This window comes from Periplaneta americana, chromosome 5 (assembly GCF_040183065.1).
Source record: "Periplaneta americana isolate PAMFEO1 chromosome 5, P.americana_PAMFEO1_priV1, whole genome shotgun sequence".
In the NCBI taxonomy this organism is placed as follows: Eukaryota; Metazoa; Arthropoda; class Insecta; order Blattodea; family Blattidae; genus Periplaneta; species Periplaneta americana.
Genome location: NC_091121.1, coordinates 144,453,577 through 144,476,495, shown reverse-complemented (window position 1 = coordinate 144,476,495; position 22,919 = coordinate 144,453,577).

The following is a 22,919-nucleotide window of genomic DNA, read 5'->3' as shown; positions in this document are numbered from 1 at the left end:
AATGCCAGGTAATCTTTTGGCGAATCCTCGGTCTCACCTCATCTCCTCATCTCACTACATCTCGCCAAAAAATTGTAGAAAATTGCAAAATTGTAAAAAAAAAATTGTAAAAAAATTGTAAAATTGTATTGTATTCTTGTAAAATTTTGACTTCTTCCACATCTTAAAGTTTCATTGCTAATATAATAAATGAAATGAAATAACAAAAATGCGTCATAACACAAATGACACTACTGATATATTTTAGAGGCTGGTTAAATTGTACCCATTTTCAACAAACCGCCACGGTGGTTTAGTGGTTAGAGCGACGGACTGAGAATTGTGTGGATCTGAGTTCGATCCCCGGCGTACCCCCGATTTATAACTTTGTTGGGGAAGCCCGTGCTCAATTATCACAGAGGTTTCCTCCGTGAGCTCCGGCTCCCCTCTGGAATACCAACAAATCATCTTCTTCTTCATCATCATCATCATCATCATCATCATCATCTAATCTCATGGCGAGTATAGTCTAGACTAGAGCATCCTCCTATGGTGCACCCTGGACAACGACTCCTTCGGAAAATTGGTCTACATAACTGGCTTCATATGAATGAATTACGAACAGTCACCTAACAGTCACGTACCCGCCATTAGTAAAAAAAAAATAATTGTCAACATATCTGCTCTTTCCATTATATGGAAAGAATCGAAGTAAGTCTTAAACAGTTGTTTAGATTTACCACAGGTTTCTGGCTTTTCTTCAAAATCAAATATTCCTTCTGCAATGTAAATTTACCTTCAACCCTATTGCACTCGAGACTGTGATTCTCAGTTTACAGAATCCAAAGAACCACATTTATTTTCACGGTGAGAATTTAACTGTAATCTAAATCTCACGAAAAATCAAACTGAACTACTACACCATAAGCTACAAGAATGTTAACCTCTATAGGTGGACATAACAGTATAGGTGTATCCATAGTATCGTAATATTGTCATATTTTCCAAAATATTTATTGTTTCATATAATAACTTAACTGTGTTTATGTCTCAGTTAAGAGTCACACTCCTGATGAGTAGTGATTCTTCTTTGATTTATTTAAGTCTAAAAGACATTTTAGTACATAACGGAGAAGTTTATCCCTCAATATCAGTATCTTTTGTTGCCGAATATGAAAGACATGATAAAAAGGATACTCTCTTGAACGATGTTAACTATTCTGAATCTGAAAACCTCAAAATCACTGAACTTTATTAAGTTGTTTATTGGTTTTTATGCGATCCCTACAGTCGGGATAGAAATTATTGCAACATCAAAAGATGGTATTTTGAAAATGTTCGGTGACAAGAGACGAATATGTGAAGTGTCTGCCATTTATTCGTGAATGAGTATAGTTGGTCGAAAACCCACGTCCAAACGTAGCTCCGGATCAAAGTTATTGTTGAGTTAACTGTTCGAAGACACGTCTGAACTCTCAAGTGATACCAAGAAGGTACCACTTATGAGGCAACTAGGCCAAGAGATAATGGGGTTAGGGTGACCAGTTCCACTCCCCTCCATTGCATACATCGCCGACTAGCTACATTTTACACTAGTCAGACTTCAGATACAAACAATTGTTCTTCCTCTGACACATATCGTCAAGTGAGATGTACTGCCTGAAAATAGATGTACTTATCAGCCAGAACTTCAATCAGAGGATCCGGATCAAAGGTCTTTGTTAAATTAATGTAAATAAAGGGAGTGTATTTCAATATTGAGACTGAGTGAACGAATTTTAAAAGAGAGCATTTCCATTGTTCCTCAAATGCACAGTCATGAGTAGACGCTTTGTTCTAGGAAAAATTCACCGAAACACAAAATGTGGCGTGATGTGCGTTCCTTGGATATTTTAGAACAGATAGGCCTAACTGTTACGGCTTTTGCAGAATGTTAACGGTGTTTGAGGTAATTAGTTGCAGTCCAACTGAAAATTCATTTTCTGCACTTCTATATTGTTTTACTTCCCCCAAACCTTCGAACAGTTAGCTATGGGCACGGAAGAAATTAATCGTAACGTGGGGTAACTAAAAAAAATGTTTACAGGAAGATGGTCAACTACCTTGCTTGCTAACCGTTGTTTCTTTGTTGTAGAAAAGTTCTGGGACCTAGCTACATACAAAAGTCTTCTAGAAAATAATTTAAAATTGTGAGTTGAATTGTTGTTCTTGATCTTTCCGCAATTTCCAAATTTAAATGTCATAAAGAAATACTATTAGATCTATGATAAAGTACGTCGTATTGTTCCAAAAAAAAAAAAAAAATTAAACTCTTAATTTTGTCTCAGAGATCAGAAATTGTCTTGCGAGTTACTATGCCCTAAATAATTATTTGAAAGTATTTACTTGAGGCAATATTTTATTATTTAGTTCAATTTCAATCACTAATGGTTGTGATCTCATAAAAGCTATAGTTTCTGTTTTCTCGATTGATATCTTCATATTAGAATAGTTGAATACTTTATTTAATAGAAAAATTGCTTGCAGCAATTAATTTTCATTTCGACTGATTAATACTTAAAATAACCATGTAAAATTTATTTATTTACGTAATCCAATTTCTTGGGACATAACTCCGAATTAATATGTTTAAAAGACGACATCCTTGTCTGGAAATCGAAGTTCTGATTGCAATTACAGACAGCGTTAGTTCCCACGAACAGGAATGACCACTATAAAACATTACTTTAGTAAGTCTATGTCCCTATATCGAAGAATAATTTAATAATTGCAATTATACTGAGTACGTCAAGCCCAGCTATTTGGCAACAACTTTATCTTGAAGTTTTTCATAAAATTTTAGTCGACATAAAACTAGCTAACAGCTTAGCTCAGTCGACTGTGGCGTTTGTCTGCCCATCGGGATTCGCGCACGGGCGTGGGTTCGAGTCACGCTTGGGCTGATTACCTGATTGAGTTTTTGAGAGGTTTTCCCCATTCATCTGGCGAATATCAGGTAATTCATGGCGAATCCTCGCCCGCATCTCACCAAATACATCTCACTATCACCAATCCCATCGACGCTAAATAATCCAATAGTTGATACAGTGTCGTTTAATAACCAAATAAAAACATTAAACCAACAATCTCAGTTCATTATTTCAAACACATTAACAATAAACCCTTGATATTTAATTTGTAGACAAGATGCTTCATTTTAAAATCTCAAATGCTTCTTATTTTAATATTAATGCCACCAAATAAATCAAATCTCAATTGTTTGTCGCAGTTGTCCACTTTCTTTGTTCGAAAATATCGACAATCTGTCTCCAGTTATGCTGCGCTTTTCTTCTGGGATGTCAATACGCTTGGGATGAGAAAGTTTTTCTTGAGAAAGAGAGAAATCGTGTTTCTATTTTAACTTTTCTCAGAACACAGAGATCTTACATCTCAACTTGAAAATGTACAGCAAAATATAGACTTGATTTAAAAAGCTTCGCTGATATTAACAGGACAAAGGCAGTATTATAAAACTGTTTAGCTGAAGAAAGTAGATTCATTTTCCGTTTTACTTAGGGTAAATTCTGCTGATAAAAACAAACTCCGGTGGGTGTCTAGAAATAATTTCAAAAGATGTGGAATGTGCTTTAGAGAGGATGATCGACAGTTCCAGCAATTATTGTTAGGTAAACAAATAAATTACATCTATAATGCAATATAAAGAGTGATTCAGGAGAAAAGAGCTATTACAGGGATGTCAAGGTCAGAAGCACGTACACAACTCTCCGTACTATCAAGCACTGTGTGGTTGAAATGAATCTATTCTGCAAGCAGTAACGGTGAACAAGAAGGGGTGAGCAAATTGACCTACCATTGCGAGGTGAATTAAACTGCTTTTAAGCAATAGACAATGTGTTATGTTCAAGAGAAAAGAAAGCAAGCTTTGCAGTATGTTCCTATCCAATAAATGCAATTAATTATAAAGAAGTACAATTTAATAATAAACAGACTCTTCTTAACTTATACAGTTTCAGATAATAAATAGACTCTAATTAATTGTTATACAGTTATCTAATAATGCAATCAGTATATAAACGCTTTTTTTCTGTTTTAAACTAATAGAAAAGAAAATAAATCATAAGACATTCTGTATATGATAAAACGAAATAATAGGCCTTCAACAAATAATAAACATATTCTCTTTAACTTAAGCAGTTTAAGATAATGAGACCCATGTAATTGATTATTATGTAACTACTACATAGGCTAGCCATGTACCTATTATATTAACGTCACACTTCCATAAACAAATTTAAATTCCTGAATTCTCGCCTAATTCAGAAATGTATTTCTTGCTTTTTTGCCGACACCAGCCTTCTCATGTCGTGCGAAATATTGCTTCCTGAAGCAAGATATAGCATAGCCCGCATATTATCATCTGATAATCCCATCTTCGTCTTGGTTTTTTGTTAGGCTTACAGGTGAGAATAATTTCTCAAATACGTACGTACTGCCAAATATAGAAAATAAATTGTGCCAGAAATCTTCATACCCCCTAATATATACAGGGCGTTTCCCGGCTGGTGTTACTAACTTTCAGGGATGATGGGGAAGGGCATATGTATCAATTTGAGATAAGGAACCCTGGTCCGAAAATGACTGAGTCGAAAGTTATAAGCAAAAATAATTGTGTGGAAATGAAATAACATTATTCATCTGTACACCTTATTTATGTGTATTTATCTGTACATCTTACACATACAGTATTCATCTGACGTTGTTTACGTTGTCTACTTACAGTATTCCGTTCAGTGCGCTGTCTGAAGGGTGGGGGCAGGAAACTACACTAAAGCAATGCAGATGGCGTTATGTGTAACGGACATGGTCGGTCCTGATATGCACGTGTATAGACAGCAGTGTATGTGTACAAGTTGCAGTGTCCAGTCAATCAGTCCTAGTGAAATGGAGGAGTATACAAGAGCGGAATATGCAGACATGATTTTCGAGTACGAATGAGCCAATGGGAACAGTAGACAAACTCATATATTGTATCGGGCCAAGTACCCATTAGAGACAACCGGCCCATATCATCTTTCCAAGACTGTTCCAAAGGTTAAGAAAAGGAGGGCACGTGATGCCAAATTACAATTTCATTTCCACACAAATATTTTTGCTTATAACTTTCGACTCAGTCATTTCCGGACCAGGGTTCCCATCTCAAATTGATACATGTGCCCTTCCCCATCATCTCCGAAAGTTAGTAACACCAGCCCGGGAACAGTCTGTATATTTAAAGCTTTGTAAGATGTGGAAAGAACTTCACGGTCATAGTATGTTTTTGCTGGTATAGGCTATCACTGATGAAGTCAATACTTTCTGATGGAAGATCTGAATTGGCAAACATCCCAAATCAATTTAAGTAAATTTTTTAAGACAACAAAGAAGGCTTGCTTAAAATAAAATAGCCTACTTGTGTAATTAAAAAACACAGGTTTAGACTCGGACTTGGGCTATTCTTTTTTACACAATGGTGTACTCTATGCAAAAAAACAACATGTCTGGTAAAAAATAGAATTTGGTAAATTTTGGACTTGTACTCGTAACTGACATGTAACGAGTCTACGCTGTTAGCAACACACCCTTTTGTTTGTACTTCATTCTGTAAACCTATATACAATTCATTGAGAAAGAAGCTTTACTACACATCTAGACATATATTTAACTTACTAATATTTAATGCCAATAAAAACAAAAAAATTCACTACATCATTCTGTAGATCGACTAATAATTTCAGGCGTTTGACACTGCTTCTTTTTTTGTAAATAAGTACTGTAATTTCCACATACCAAACAAAGAGCATCACTTCATCTTTCACTTATATAAGAAGTCAAGAGTTCAGTCAGCCTGGAACTTACCAAACGACTTCTTCGTCAATGTGTAATGTACAACCCTTGTGTTCAGCAGTGCCCTACGTGCTCTGAGCAGCGCATACGGGTTGTGAGGCATAGTATGGACGATTCTAAAGGAATAAACGGGCAATCCCGAGAAAAATCCCAACTGCCAATGTCACTATTGAATGTCCAATGAAAACAATTCCTGACCGTAACTCGAACTCCATGCTATAAGACACCCCAGATAACAAAACAAATAACAGCGTCAAACGTACTGTGTGACAGGCAAATGAATGAACTCTTCAGAAAAGTACATGTATGTAGCCTATTCATATAAACAACTGCTCCAGTATCACACTATATAACCTATGTAATACGTACAATGAACACTAAGCCTAAAACATGAAAATCTACTGCTGAGTATTCGTGTAATCTTGTCACATCGTTACTCACACACCGTATGTTGTATTTTTACCGATATTATCCTGAAGCGAACGAGTTAAGATTAATAATATTATAAGCGAATTTATTAATAACAAATTATAATTAGTATATTATGTTTAAATTTTTTCCATATCTTTATTATATTATGTCGTGACACATAGGCATATTTTTCAACTGATTAAAAAATTTAACATACAAAGGCAATATAATTATTACAGTATTAAAACACACATTGAAAATCATGTTTAAACCATACATATTTCAGGACGTGCGGACCTATTTTCAGTGGTCATCTGTAAGGAGAATAATCTCTTGATGCAATGTTACTAAAAAATTACAATGTTGAAATTGAAGTTTAATAATGTGTTTAAAATTGAAAACGGCCATTGTACAGATTGAATACTTACAACTAATCAGCTGGTTTTCGCTGAGATGCGACGCCGGTGTGGGTAGGAGACTGACTGCGCCGTGTGTTATGACTACGCTGGTCAAATTGAAAAGCAATACACAGATCAATGAGAATGTTATTGTCTATTGGAACTTTATCATTTAAATTATTTTTATTTGTAATTTTGTCTTTTTAAATCTCTATGAGTTCTAGAATGTTTAAAGTTTGACCTTTAGTTTGTATACATGCAGGATAGTCATATCTGATTCTATATTCGTAAAGAAATGTTGATTGTTGTAAATGTGTTCATGGAACGCTGACTGAACCCTATTACCGTGTGAAATTTGTCTATGTTCAACAAACAACAAATGTTCTGGAAGTGTATATAATGTGGCTTCGCAATCAGGAAATTGACATTTTAATTTATAAACGCCGGAAATGTTGAATTTATTAAAGTTCTGGTCCAAAATACTTTATACTCTTTTTTGCAATGTATTATCCGTTCCGTACGCTAGGCTATATTATATTTAAATTTCTTAAACGTATTTGTAATTATATAAGTGAAGCTCTTGCAATAAGTGAATGTATTTTTCTTTCTTTCTTTTGTTTCAGATAGTGTGCTATTGTCTTTAATTAATTTCTTTTGTTTTGTACGTTTTATTAAATTATCTATTCTTGTTTTTTTTGTATCCATTTCCGGAATCAATTATGTAAATAATTCCTAATTCATTACTGTAGCCTTGTGTTTTCATGGGAATATTTACAAGTCTATTTACTAGGTTATTAAGGCCAGCTATTTTATGTTGAAATGGTTGGTTCTATTGTGAGGGAATTAAATGTGTTGTTTGTGTTGGTTTTCTAACAATTTTGAACTGAAAAGCCTTCATTAATTTTTCCACTGTGATGTCTACGAAATTTAATTTATCATTTTCATCTTCTTTCGTGAAGGAGATTTTGGAATTGATATTTTTGTTGATATCATTTAAGAAATTGGTGTGAAGGGTTCAAGTGAAAAAGGAAACGGTCAAGGTTAAGGAGCTAGGAGTGAAGGTATAAGGAGTGTGGCCAAGAAGGTTTGTTACGTTGAGAAGTGTTGTGCAGTTTTGGCATGTAATATCTTGAAACGAGAGTTAAAAAAATTGAATAGAACTGAGAATGGACCAAGACAAAATATAGTGAGTGAATCTTGTTGTGGTGATTGTTATCATTATGTATAGGAGAGGAAATACTTTGAGGTGAAGGAGGAATCATTAAATATTAGAGGAATATGGAGGGTGGCCGTTAGAACAGATAGGGTTCAATGTGTTAAGTTATTGGCAGGAATGTAATTTTGAGAACTGGTCAGTTTAGTACAGAGATCTGTAAAGAGTGATGGTGAGTCCCTGAATACAGAAATGTGAAGGGCCATCAACCACTTGGATGTTTTGCTTAATGACATCATATCATATCATATCATATTATATCATATCATATATCATATCATATCTTATATCATATCATATATCATATCATTTCATATCATATCATATCATGTATCATATATCATATCATAGCATGTCATATATCATATCATATATCATATCATATCATATCATATCATATCATATCATATCATATCATGTATCATACAGTATATCATATCCTATCATATCATATAATATCATATCATATGAGGGGCTTAGAACAAAAAGCAGGTAAGTGACGGAAACATAGTTTTGAGAAAATTACAGTTAAAGTTCTACATGCAATGGAATATTATACATTAGTTTGGTGAAATGATGCCCATATAGCAGCACTGCACAGTGTGAGCACTTACTTACTGGCTTTTAAGGAACCCGGAGGTTCAATACCGCCCTCACATAAGCTCGCCAGCAGTCCCTATCCTGAGCAAGATTAATCCATTCTCTACCATCATATTCCACCTCTCTCAAATCCATTTTAATATTATCTTCCCACCTACGTCTCGGCCTCCCCAAAGGTCTTTTTCCCTCCGGCCTCCCAACTAATACTCTATATGCATTTCTGGATTCGCCCATACGTGCTACATGTCCTGCCCATCTCAAACGTCTGAATTTAATGTTCCTAATTATGTCAGGTGAAGAATACAATACGTGCAGCTCTGCGTTCTGTAACTTTCTCCATTCTCGTGTAACTTCATCCCTCTTAGCCCCAAATATTTTCCCAAGAACCTTATTCTCAAACACCCTTAATCTCTGTTCCTCTCTCAAAGTAAGAGTCCAAGTTTCACAACCATAGGGAACAACCGGTAATATAACTGTTTTATAAATTCTAACTTTCAGATTTTTTGACAGAAGACTAGATGATAAAAGCTTCTCAACCGAATAATAACACGCATTTCCCATATTCATTCTGTGTTTAATTTCCTCCCGAGTGTTATTTATATTTGTTACTGTTGCTCCAAGATATTTGAATTTTTCCACCTCTTCGAAAGATAAATCTCCAATATTTATAGTTCCATTTCGTACAATATTCTGGTCACGAGACATAATCATATACTTAGTCTTTTCGGGATTTACTTCCAACCCAATCGCTTTACTTGCTTGAACTAGAATTTCCGCATTTTCCCTAATCGTTTGTGGATTTTCTCCTAGCATATTTACGTCATCCCCATAGACAAGAAGCTGATGTAACCCATTCAACTCCAAACCCTGTCTATTATCCTGAACTTTCCTAATTGCATATTCTAGAGCGAAGTTAAAAAGTAGAGGTGATAGTGCATCTCCCTGTTTAGCCCGCAGCGAATTGCAAAAGCATCAGATAGAGACTGGCCTATACGGACTCCGCTGTAAGTTTCACTAAGACACATTTTAATTAATCGAACTAGTTTCTTGGGAATACCAAATTCAATAAGAATATTACCTGATTTTATCCCAAAGAAACATCCTTAGGGCTATCACAACACGCACTTACCTCATTCTTTTTAATAATGTCACTTACCTGCTTTTTGTTCTAAGCCCCTCATATCATATCATATCATATCATATCATATCATATCATATCATATCATATCATATCATATCATATCATATCATATCATATCATATCATATCATATCATATATCTTATCATATATCTTATCATATATCTTATCATATCATATCATATCATATCATATCATATCATATCATATCATATCATATCATATCATATCATATCATATCATATCATATCATATCATATATCTTTACTTTATTTTAGTAGGTTATTTTAAGAAGCTTTATGAACATCTTAGGTTATTTAGCGTCTGAAGGAGATGAAGGTGATAATGCCGGTGAAATGAGTGCGGGGTCCAACACCGAAAGTTGCCCAGCATTTTTCTGATATTGGATTGAGGGAAAACCCTGGAAAAAACCTCAACCAAGTAACTTGCCCCGACCGGGAATCGAACCTGGGCCACCTTGTTTTCGCGGCTAGATGCGCTGTTACTCCACAGGTGTGGACATATATCATATCATATCATATCATATCATATCCAATATCATTCAACCAAGCTCGAAATAAGATGGAGTAACGACGCCACTATAGCTTGGGAGAGGGCTGACGGCCGGAATGCAAGTGAACGAGAGTCGTAGTTTCCAGACTCACTGATCGTATTCCGAGCTTGGTTCCATGATGCGCATGATATGGTATATTGGAGGTGTGCGTAAAAGAAGTGAACTCGTTGATGTACATGGTGTATTCCAAATGGTGCTCTTCATTTATTTGTAAATAGGGTTTCAGGGAAGATGCAGAACTATGACCAGTGATCTTCATTTATTCTTGTTCTTGAATGCCAATGTGAGTCATATTTGAAACTGCTGTGCATCGACTGGAGTGATTTGTAATTCTCTGTTTTTTTGATGTCCAGACCAGTACAGTTTGAAATGTTGGCAAACAAAGAAACAAATGCTAAGGTTGTTGTAAAAATAAACAATTTCTAGGGAAGCGATAAAATTAAACAAATGCTAGGGACGCGATAAAAATTGTGCGATAAGCAGCCATGATTGGTTGAAAGACGTCCTTTCGTACCGTTTTATTGGTCAAAAGTAGTATGACGTAGTAAAAGTGTAATAGTCATTTAAAAAATTTCATTTCCCAGAATAAAAAGAAATAAAATGTGAAAGTGTTTAAACGTACAGTAGTCTCCTCCACTCTTTTACTTCGTTATTGAAATAAAGATTATTTATTTCCTTTCTATAGGGCTATATCTTGTTTCATATTATTTATAAAGATGATCGTGTTTCACATAATTAATATTTAAATCTTTTTATTGTTCCTCTTGGACAGCAATGCCCAGTTCCAGTTGACGTGTAAAATATTAGGAACTACACACATGTATATTATACAGAGTGTTTCCGAGGTGGTGTTACAAACTTTCAGGAATGATGGCGAAAGACACATGTATCAATTTGAGATCAGGAACCATGGTCGGGAAATGATTGAGTCGAAAGTTATAAGCAAAAATAGTTGTGTGGAAATGAAATTGTAATTTGACACCACGTGCCCTCCTTCCCTTAACCTTTGGAAAAGTCGTGATAAGATGGTATGGGCCGGATGTCTCCTACGTGGGTACTTGTCCCGATACAATCTGTGAGCTTGTCTACTGTTCCCATTGGCTCATCCGCATTCGAAAATCAGGTCTGCTAATTCCGCTCTCGTGTACTCCTCCATTTCACTAGGACTGATCGACTGAACACTGCAACTTGTACACATACACTGTTGTCTACAGACGTGCATATCAGGATCGACCATGTCCGTTACACATTACGCTATCTGCATTGCTTTAGTGTAGTTTTCTGTTCCCATCCCTCAGACAGCGCACTGAATGGAATACTGTAAGTAGACAGCCTAAACAACGTCAGATGAATACAGTATGTGTAAGATGTACAGATAAATACACATAAATAAGGTGTACAGAGGAATAAAATTATTTCATTTCCACACATTTATATTTGCTTGTAACTTTGGACTCGGTCATTTCCGGACCAGGGTTCCTTATCTCAAATTGTACATGTGCCCTTCGCCATCATCGCTGAAAGTTTGTAACACACCTCGGAAACATCCTGTATAATTTTGAAGCGCTTAAATAATTATAATATATCCACTTAAGGCTGGCGAATGAAAAATAAAGTAGGCCTACAATCTGGCTTAAACACTCATCTGCATGTGCTTCTAGAAGTCAGATGTGTTTTATACCATGCTTTTGGAATCCTCTCTTGGGGTTTCTGCAGTATTTTAAAGAAACAATCCTTCATCTTTAGCAGAGCCAGAAACTGTTTGCACAATCTCGTAAATTAGTTAAGTTAAATTAAGCTAGTATCTGTATAATATTATGTAATAGCAAGACGGAGCAGCTAACAGCATCCATCACAATGTCACATTGCGACTTCATACAACGGAAATTCATCATCATCCACCACAATGCTCCGACGTACCATGTTGGATTCTTACTGTAACAGCGACGACGAACAAGGAAGGGCAATTATTGTGCTTGGTAAATGAAACAAAGGCAGATCTTCTACTCTACGCTATGATCATGTGGCTCGCAAAGAAAGAGGTATTCAGGAATTAATTCTACCCCTTCGAGGCAGATGTCCACTTCAAATAGATAAAGGAAACTAGTTATTATTATAATACTGGGTTGTAAAACGATAGACCGGCATAGCTCTAGAGTATTTGCACAAAATGCATTTAAATATACACAGGGAACCATCTCTACAGAGTCTAATGGAATTTTGACAATGGGATGAAAATTAAACACACTCATCAACACAAACTTTGGAAATTATTATGTTTGTGAGTATTTATCAAGCCTAAAAAGCTCACAAATACGCGAAAGACAAATTACAACCTAAGGGAGAATAGAAAAGCTAAAGTAATGCAAGAAGATAAATGGAGGGAAATGTAGACAATGAAAAAGTATATTAAATAAAAGTAAAATAGAGAGAAATATCCGGAAAGGCAAATCGATTAAAATAAAAGGAAAGATAGAAATTAAATGAGTATGAAAAAGTAGAGAAAGCAATGGTTATTTGTAGACAATGGATGCGGGATGACTTATCGTTGAATGTAAGTGCACATTTACTATATGTTACATTTTTTTCATTCACACCATTGGCTGAATCAACATGCTACTGTATCTCCGTACAGTCAGAAGGAAAAGAAAAATAACGTACTGTAGCATACCTTGCAAGGTTCAGTCCTCGTCATCATTGATGCAATTACCAGCATTACTGTAAACGACGATATATTCTCCTAAGTTCTGAATCGTCTTCGCCTATCCCTTAAACAGTTTTTGTATCCAGAGAATTTCTGAAGAAAACTTCTGAAATGGGGATGACTGAATTTCTTTAGAGGAATTTTTGCACTGAGCATCATGTTGCACGTGTCGTTAAACTCGCACAACTAAATAATGTTGATGATGATGATGATGATGTAGATGGTTCCTCAGATTTCATTTCAACGCATTTCCTGTGGGATGTACCGTTGCAATGTTTCTCTATAGCCTGAGTTGTTCTGGTTTTTATTTCAATTTTACACACGATATTGTCTTCGTTAATACATAAAATGTCACTCTCATACTTCTTAATTGCATTTCGTATCTCTGAGCGAATTTAACGTTTTGACTTCGACATTATGAATGGATCAGCACAACATATTCAACGCGTACTAAATACTTGAGCAGGATAACACAACTGCACACACTGCGTTGCAATGTTACTATGAACAGATCGGGGTTCATTCGTTTTGTACGCTACTGTACTCGCCAGATACACAAAAGACGGACGACGCGGCACGTGCCATATACTCTGATACGAAACAACTTCACTTTTCCTTAAGTCATCCCGCATCCACTGTCTAGTTATTTGCGATACAAGTGTTAAAATGGCATTGCATTAAACGTGAGTAGAGATGTCTGAGAAACGTAGCCGCAGGTGAAATAACGAATCAAACTAATAAAGCAAACGGAATTTGACAATGGGGTGAAAATTAAACATACCCATCAATATAAATAGGCCTATTGGAAATTGTTATGTTTCAGAGTACTTCTCAAACCTAAAAGGTCATGGATACAGGATACAAACTAAGTGAGGATAGAAAAAGGCATGAATTGGATGGAAAAATAGGACAAGAAGAGCCACGAAGAAAGTAGGAGAAGATAAAAGCGAAAGTAATGCAAGAAGATAAATGAAGGGACATAGATAATGAAGAAGTAGAATAAATAAAATAAAAATAATGAGAAGTGCCCGGAACGGGAATTATTAATAATATTAATAATAATAATAATAATAATAATAATAATAATAATAATAATAATAATAATAATAATTTCAAGGGAAAAATTGTTCCGGGTTCGATGCCCGGCCCCGGAACAATTTTTCCCTCGAAATTATTCAAATCAACTTTACAGGGAGTTATACCTGAAATCTTGATTTGCATAATACACGTCACTGTTCGTTAAACAGAAAACCACAATTTAAGTCACACGGAGTTAGTGTGCACTCGAAGTTGGTTGCTTGACGTTTGTCAGCCTACTTTGAGGTCTGTGCATATAGAGTGAAAAGTTGGATCGGTGTCGGGTAGAGTTCCCGGGTAGCTCAGTTGGTAGAGCTTGATACGTTAAACCAAAGGTCCCGGGTTCGATGCCCGGCCCCGGAACAATTTTTCCCTCGAAATTATTTACATCAACTTTGCAGGGAGTTATGCCTGAAATCTTAATTTGAATAATAATAATAATAATAATAATAATTCATTATAGCTGGCAGAGTTAAGGCCGTAAGGCCTTCTCTTCCAATCAACCAGCAACAGTATACATACATACGAATGAACTTACAAGTTACAAAGATCACAAGAAATTGAGTTCGATAAAAGTTATTTGTATAAAATATATACTTATGAATTAAACGGTAAAATACTATGAACTATTAATTAAACAGTGATATACAGACCATGTATCAAAATTAAACTAGGATTAATATACATAGATGTTAATATGTTTCAAATAATGCTAGGTAATAGCCCAGATCATGTATACCCAGATTGCTCGGCCTTATAGGCTTTGACGGTAACAACTTTTGTCAGGTTTGCTACGCTGCCATCTAGTTGTTACATAAGGAGTCACGTCATAACTCCCATTTGAATTGTATTAGCGACTGTACTGCCATCTCGTGTTCGTTTACGGCGGACGGGTGGCGATCCTGGCGGTTGTTGTCTTCAAAGTGCTACTGATTTTAACACAGGGATCAGAAATCTGTTATATAATTATGTGATCTGGTGTAATTGGAAGAAATTATAATGATACAACTGTGAAAATACAGCGTTACCAGAATGCATGTCTAAAGAACAAAATTACCATGTAGTCAGTGATCGTTAATATCAGTATAATTAGAATGCATTGCTAAGGATGTTATCCTTTAAGCTTTTTTTTATTGTCTTGCAGTCTCTAATACTTTGTAACAAGGAATTCCATTGTCGCGAGGTGGAGACTGTAAAAGATGAGGAGTGACAAGATGTTCTATAAAGAGGTATACTTATCGTGGCACCGATAAGTGATCTGGTATTTACATCGTCCTTAGAGAATAGATAAGAGGAACGAGACGAAAGTAATTTGGTACTGAGGTATGTAGAATTCGAAATAATGAAGACAAATCGATTCAATAAAAAAAAGATAGAAATTCAATAAGCATGAAAAATAAAAGTAGAGAAAGTTATTTACGACAAAAATGAAAATGGCATTATATTACGTGAGTAGAGATGTTTGCGAAACGATAGTGCAGGAGGAATAACAAATCAAATTAATATAGCCAAAAATAATATAAAAAGAAGGATCAGAATAATAACATAATGAGAACAATGCAATTATGCGAACAAAATAAATTAATTTTAACATGTGTAACAGATAGAATTTTTGGCAGCTGTTGAGTATTTACAAGTGAATTACATAATTTAATAATTTATTTGCATATTAGGCTTAAAATTACTGTAACTGACATCTGACGGCATATTCGTGAAACGTTATAGGTGGTGTTGGAACTCGCGTTCGAAAATGAACAAGTGTCAAGGTGAACTAGAAGAAATAAAAGAAGCTATAGTGAGAGCAACATTGTAATTATTTCTAGTAAAACCAAACTCAAAGACGTAAATCTATTATGTCTTTCAACAGTATTAGAGAATGGTGCAAGATAAAGATTGCTCAAGATAATTGCAGTGGAAAGATTATTCCCAATCGTTGGGATGAAGTTTCAAATCCTAATTTACTTATCGTAAATTCTGGTAAGTGTATCAGCAATAATAAAAAGATCGTTGTGAAGCAGTTTATTTCTTATTTATGTTCTTTACTGTTAGTCAAAAGAGAGTATTTTTTGAAAGTAGCTCTGTTATTGTTTTAATCGCTTTATTGATAGATTGCGATTTCTGCAATGTAACATCTGAAGCTACAAACAGTTGGAAGTTCAGTGTTAATGTCTTTCGCACTAATGTAAACAATAATTTTGAGAGACTGCCATAAAATAACTGTCAATTTTAACACTATTCCTTAGCTTCTAAATTCTACTTTTAGGAACGGCCGTCAAAAAACATAAAAAAGTTGAAACGTAAAATTAAAGTTACAGGCTGAAAGAAAAAAGAGAAGGTAATTTTATTATGTCGGCCTAAGGCCTATATTACACTATCAAATTTCTGTGTCACAGAAATTTCTGTGTCACAGAAATTTGATAAAATATATATGATAAAAACTTTTGCAGTGTAATATAGCATATATGATCACATCTAGCTGTGACATAGTTCTGTGATAAAAGTTATGGTCATCATCATACCTTTGATAAAATCTATGACTGAGAAGAAAGAAAATGGCGAACATTAAGTACACATGGTCAGTGAAAACCACAAAACTTTTAATATCACATATCACATGAGTCACATGAAATGTTTTATCATCCATTATTAAATACTTACAGTAGTATATATAGAATTTCACATCTTCACACTGAAGTTCTCTCAGTAGAGTTTGATGGATTCCTTTTGTATCTTTTCTCCATACTCCAATCTCTAACCTAAATCATCGGCTTAGAGTGTAAACCTGCTAACAAAAAATAAATTTTACAGAGAAAACAAAGAACTGAGTGTATATCGACTCTAAAACTTCACCACCTGTACTTTGGATTTGATCCTAAAGTTTCAGAGTTAATTTATACTCGGATTTTTGTTTCCCCTGTAAAATTTCGTTTTTGTTGGTTAGCAGGTTTACACTCCAAGCCGACGAAATACATTTTTTCTTTGATTTCTTCTTTAGTATTAATGCAATAACCATTACTGCATATTTTACAGTTACAACAAGCATACAACTATTGTGGATCCATTATTAGAAATGTGATGAAAAATATGATAAAAGTTTTGACATAGTGTAATATAGTCAAAATCTTACATTTGATCATATATATTTGATCAAAAATTTTATCATATTCTGTGACACAGAAATTTGATAGTGTAATATAGGCCTAATTGAAAAAAACAGGAACAATTTACAGCCGCCCGGCGTAGGTCACTCGGTTAAGCGCTTGCCTGCCGACCCGTAGTTGCACTCGGGCGCAGGTTCGATTTCCGCTTGGGCTGATTACCTGGTTGGGTCCTTTCCTAGGTTTTCCCCCAATCGTAAGGTGAATGACAGGTAATCTATGGCGAATCCTTGACCTCATCTCGTCAAATATTTCGCCATCACCAATACCATCGACGCTAAATAACCTAGTAGTTGATATAACGTCGTTAAATAACCAACTAAACAAACAATTTACGTGAAAGAGAAAATACCAGTACAAGGAACTAAGAAAAACAAAGGATGTTGAAGGTAGAACAAAGTGAAAGACAGAAGGTATATTTTACTAAATGCTTTCGATAGAAACAGGATAGTTATACAGGGACATCATTTTATTTTTACTTGCATTTTTATTGTACCTGCGTTTCTGAATGTACTTGACTCTCACCCCTTTCACTAATGTCCTTGCTAACGTCAGTCACACAAACTTACGGCCGCTGTTGCTAGCAGTGAAGTAAACAGTGTGTTTCAGAAATATGTTCCGTTTTCTGTAGAAGAAAGAGCTTATATTATTGAAGTTTATTTTCACACAGGTGTGGTGTGTAGCATAACTGAATTTATCTGTGTGGACTGAGCACAAGTGAAGATTAGAGTTACCGAAAGTACGGTACCCTATAATATGGTACGGTACTTAACAGCATTATTTAAACAAGAGTTTTGTTTTACTGTTTGTAGGTATGAAGGACGATGGTGGAAACTGGAATTACAATTTAACCGAACGTGAACAACAGTTTTTCTTTTTTTTCACAATTTCCTGATTATATCATTACGGAATATTTTCGTAAAAATGTAATTAATGTGGCAGATAAATTTAGAGCAACAGAATGTACAGAAAGGAAGAAAAGGGTAATATGGCCAACAAAGGTGACAGAAGATGCACCGAGGTCGTAATAAGTCGGTCAAGAAGTTAGCTGTAGAAATTAGGGTTTCTTACGGAAGTGCTCACAAAATTCTCAGGAATAAATTAGGTTAGTAATATGCTGAATAAAGTAGACATTGCATAATGTACGCCGTATATAACCGCCTGAAGACTTGAGTTTGTAAAAAAAAATGTTACTATTCTAATGTCCTTTGATAAAATACTGTAAAGTAATGATCAAACTGAAAAATGTAATACTATATTTCCCTGTAACATAAATGGATACACTACTTTTCTCTCCTCCTATAGCTAGTAAAATGATTTGTTTACATATTGCACTAGCAACTCCAAACTCCTGTAATGGAAGGGGGGTAACAGTGTTTCCGAGTATAGCCAGGTTAATGTTAAAAATGTTAGTAAAAATAAAGTGATGTCCCTGTATAATAAGTGTTATAATATGTTGTTATGTTATGTTTTATTTAACGACGCTCGCAACTGCAGAGGTTATATCAGCGTCGCCGGATGTGCCGGAATTTTGTCCCGCAGGAGTTCTTTTACATGCCAGTAAATCTACTCACATGAGCCTGTCGCATTTAAGCACACTTAAATGCCATCGACCTGGCCCGGGATCGAACCCGCAACCTTGGGCATAGAAGGCCAGCGCTATACCAACTCGCCAACCAGGTCGGCGTGTTATAATATGTTTGGATCTTATTTACATAAAGAACCGATGCAATACATTCTGAGTTACTTTGGAACCAGTTAAATTAACACCAATTTTTTTATTATCAGATTGGAACACGATTAGTACATGTAGTTGTTCTGCAATCACATTTGTCTAGAAGGGAAGGAACATCTTTATAGTGTTTGCGCCACTGATGCTTTCCAACCGACTAGCATTTCAGGATTTATATTCTGATTGGTTTATTTTACGATGCTTTATCAACTGCTATAGTTATCTAGCGTCTGAGTGAAATGAAGGTGATATAATACCAAAGTAATGAGGCCAGGGTCCAGTGCCGAAAGTTACCCAGCATTTGCTCTTAATGGGTTGAGGAAAACCCCAGGAAAAGACCTCAATCAGGCAACTTGTCCCAATCAGGATACAGAATTAATAAAATGTATAATTTTTAAATATAATTGCACAGTATTTATGTAAGATTTGAGCACTGGAAAAAATGTATTTAATTTCCAAGTTTACTTCTTTTACGTGCAGTTTGTAAGGTCTTGTATTCCTTGCAATATGATATATTTATAAAATACTTTAAGCCATCCTAGCATTATAAACAGGTTGTTACTACATTGAATATCGTTTATAATCGGTTTATTATGGCACGCGTGCCGATAATAGCAATGACGTATTCGCTATAATTTATTTATAATTTTTAACAATTTAGTATCACGTTTGTAATATCACATAAAACAGTTCTGTGGTTCAGAGAAACTATATTAACAAAATAAAGGAACATTTGTAACATAACCTACAAGGTCATCCATTTCCCTTTAGGCGCAACTAATCGATACGAATATACGAAGACAATTTTTCAGCTATGGATCCCGAATTTCTTTCATAGTTTATTTCCTTCAATTTAAAATGTTAAGATGCTATAAATTGTTGTATCCAACTCGTGGATGATCTTATTATGACATCGTGAAACGAACGATATATTAAATAACGCTAAATTCTGCGACAGTGTGGGAAAATTTATGGCAAAAGTTCGACAGTTGAGGGTGGAACTGGCCGAGGGAAAGGGAGCCGAGGAAATAAGAGGAAGAGCTATTTATTAGTGTTATAATGAGTAGTATCAACACTCAGCGAATGAGGAAATTAGGGATAATGTTCTTTTTGTATTTATTGTGTCTTTTTTATATTTGTTTTTTTATTGCGTGTGTATGGTTTTATTTAATGTATTACCTTTATATTTATTATTTGGATTATTTGTTGCAGTTTCAATAAGGAATTTAATTGAATTGTTTATATATATATATATATATATATATGTGTGTGTGTGTGTGTGTGTGTGTGTGTGTGTGTATGTGTTTTTCATTGTGTGCGTGTTTTTTCAAATCTTACATTTATTTTATTTTTATTATTTTTTGTGAAATTTGGTATGAAGTTCGATTAGTTGTAATTGTGATAATTAATGATAACGGTAGTAATAATAATAACTGTTGTTTTACTCATTGCTTATTAGTAGTATTATTTTTGTTTTCTTTGAAGTTTCAAAGTGTGCATAGTTATAGTACGAATGGCCGTACGGGCTCGTGCGAAGGATCTTGTGTACATGAGTTTGTATAATTTATTGTGTATCAATAAATGCACTTCATTCATTCATTCATTCATTCATTCATTCATTCATTCATTCATTCATCATTCATTCATGCCATAATCATCAATATTATCCATTTGTTGCATGAATAACTATTATGTATAAACGAAAAAAAAAAACATTTTATATTGGGATATCGAAGAAGATATTTGGTTATTTTATTTTAATATTTCTTTTGTGGCACTATAGAAATCACAACGTTCGAGGGTAGATCTCTTTTTTCTTCAGAAATATCATTCGCTAGATTTTTACACATTGCTAAATTCACTAGATCAGCCGTGGCGAAACTGTGACTCGCGAACACATTGTGGCCCGTAATGATAGCTATGCATTTCTCTTGTTTCCTACGTCCCCCAACCCTCACCTTCTAACTCACTTGAGTCAAACTCCGTTCCACTTGTATTTGTCTCTGACCTGCGAGTCGCGTATCGTCGCAATGTCTCTCTCGAAACCATGAACCTCTACAAAAACTGAAGTTTCAAGTAGGAGGACGCATTTTTTTGCTGCCAATATGATAAGAATATTACATGTATGATTTGCTCACAAGTATTACGAGGAAAACGGTTGCATAACGTGAAACGGCATTATACTACATGTCACTCATGAAACATTAAAAAGGTTAAGTATTATTATTATTATTATTATTATCTCTGTACGTCGATCCTTTTTCAGCAGATGTACGAATAATGGACTCAATTTAAACTCACAGATTTACAATGTGATGTTAAATGAAAGCTAGATGTAAGGACTTGACAAATGTTGAACTTTTCAATTCTTTGCCAAAAAATAAATATCTGAAGCTTCGTTCTTTCGCTTGCTCTGTTGAAGCCATGTTCGCTACAACAACGTTTGTCAAAAATTATTTTCAACAATGAAAATAGTTAAAACCAAATTTAGATCACGACTGAAAGACAAATACCTTCGTGATTAACTATGACTGGCAGTAAGTGACATAATTCCTGATTTTGAAACTGTCGCAGAGACATTCTAAAGACAGTTAATTTTAGGTTGTGATAATGTGTCCTATGTTTTCTTATTCATTGTGTTCTTCGTTGCACGTACTAAACATAGGTCTGTAACCTTATAATGTATAAAATTATATTTAAGTGCTTGACGTAAGTAAAATGAAAATCCGTTAATAAGTCAGACAGTTGCTTCACTTCCCCTTCAAGTGTTCGCCTCCCTCCATAGGTGGTGTGCACGTTGCAGATTACACAGTGGCTCGGCGCACGATCACATTTTCGCCACGGCTGCAATAGATTAATTGATACCTAAGATTATGAAGCGATTAATTACGCTGTAAACAAAAGAACAAAAATATGAGATTTAATCAACACAAAAATATATAAGAAGAGAAATATGAAAGAAAATGTCTGAAGCTTGGATAACATATATGTATAAAATTATATTATTTACTTCTAATTATGAATCTTCTATCCAAGTACTGTACAACTTTTCAGAATCGTGTTATTATTATATTTGTATCGTGAATTTCCTTTAAATTGTCTGATTTATGTTGGTGCGTTGGTTTTCTTCGCCTCCTTCTATCGGTCTTCGTCAATAGAATGTAATTAGGTATTTTTGAAAGGCTCCAATTAGTACCTTCTTTCAACTGAAGGCTAACAAGATATATTTCATCTCTGGAACGTCATGTTATCTATACAATACCACCATTCAAAAAGCCTATTTCGAACTCCTCTTGAATAAATATGAACTTAAAAATGTTGTTAAAACATAGGCTGCAATAATATTTATATATTTATAGAAAAATTATCGCCGAACGATTTATTAAAAGTGATGATTTCAGGAGACAAGAATGCAAGAAAGCAGCGCGTCTACAGTCTTCTCTGGTTTCCATTTTACCTTACGATAGAGAAGACGGGCTGAGGCTATATGGCGTGTCGGCGCATAATGGCATCTGATCCCTTGTCACGGAGCGTCCCGGAGGATCATTTGCTTCCCTGAGCCCTGTATCCCACAAGACAGATCTCGAGGAAAATCCTATAAACGGATCTGTGGAAATGGATTAGAAAAGCTGTGGCTGGCATGACCTACTTTAAACAGTTGAGACACGATTGTCCGTCTCCCCTTCTCATCGTGGTATTCCGGCCATTTAAAGAGTCGCCTCCGACCAGTAATCAATGAAAACACTTGTAATTGTAAGTGTTTAAATCCAGTAAATTACCCTACAACGGGGTGCTAATACCCACATGAAACAACTGTTTCAAATAAAATTCACAAACATGAAAATACATTCAGACGAATTTACAAAAATGTGTAGATCCATCCACCTATCTGCCTGACCCTATTCATGTCCATCGTAATTTTTTTAACCGTAGATAGGCACGTGGATTCATTACCACCATAAATCGGTGTATAGGGCCTAGTTAGCCAAAAATACAATAGTTTATGCGTCTATTTAGTGATAAAACATTAAGAATGGTTTAGTGTAGGCCT